The sequence below is a fragment of the Galeopterus variegatus genome, unplaced genomic scaffold (genome assembly GCF_000696425.1).
Source record: "Galeopterus variegatus unplaced genomic scaffold, G_variegatus-3.0.2 Scaffold20061, whole genome shotgun sequence".
Lineage (NCBI taxonomy): Eukaryota > Metazoa > Chordata > Mammalia > Dermoptera > Cynocephalidae > Galeopterus > Galeopterus variegatus.
In genome coordinates, this window is record NW_007746172.1 from 281 (window position 1) to 1,261 (window position 981).

The window sequence follows — 981 nt, forward strand, 5'->3', positions numbered from 1 at the left end:
GAAGGAAGTTATACAGCTCTCATCAGATTCCCATGGGGTACAAAAAGTATAGAAATCACTGTTGCAGGCAATGGTGAGTCTTCTTCCCAGGCATATGGAATGACACATTTTGAACTTTAAGAAGATAAATTATCCTATGTAATGTAAAGGTGGGATAAGAGGCAAGAAAACAATTCAATGATTTATAAAGTTTCATTAAAAATTTAGTAAAATGTTTTGGTGAAAAATTTGCCCATCTTCTATCTCAATTTACAGATTTACAGGTAGACTATTTATAGATTATTTACAATAACCTAGGTAGAAGATTGGCAAATTTTTTTTTTTAAAACAAATCTTTATAAATTTTGCCATGTTGTAACACCACGATCCAGGTTCAGATCCCCATGCCGGACAGCCACCAAAAAAAAAAAGTTGGCAGATGTAATAAATTAACATGAAGTCATACTGGAGTAAGGTGGGCTCCTAATCCAATATGACTGGTACAGAATAGAGTTACGCTGACACAGTCAAGGAATTACTAGAAACTAGGAGAAAGGCCTGGAAAAGATCCTTCCCTAGCACCTTCAGAGAAAACATGTTCATGAAAACATGTTCAGAGAAGCGTTTTTTTTCTTTTTTATGGCAGCTGGCCAGTATGGGGATCTGAACCCTGGACCTTGGCATTATCAGCACCATGCTCTAACCAACTGAGCTAACTAGCCAAACCCCCGAAAAAAAATCTTTGTAAATTTTTCATTATATGCTGAAATTCTGACCTACACCAAAGAGGACTCTAACTGACTTCCTCTCAAGTTCTTCACCACATAATATATGCAACAAAGTTCATACTATTTTACTACATAAAAATGTCTAAAATTAAAATTAGCAAAAATGGACAAATTAGTGATTTTAAATTCTCTTCGTCATCCATGGTGAAGAATGACTCCCGACCACTTACTGAGAAGCAACATCATTCAAAAAAGCAAAAAATATGATAGCACA

At 35.2% G+C, this 981-nt stretch overlaps 1 non-coding gene across 1 annotated transcript; it reads right to left on the reverse strand.

Annotated features, from left to right (window-relative positions):
* Positions 1 to 626: 626 nt before the first annotated feature.
* TRNAI-GAU lies at positions 627 to 701 on the reverse strand. The gene has a single exon. It is a non-coding gene; the product is annotated as a tRNA-Ile (tRNA).
* Between the last annotated feature and the right edge of the window lie 280 nt (positions 702 to 981).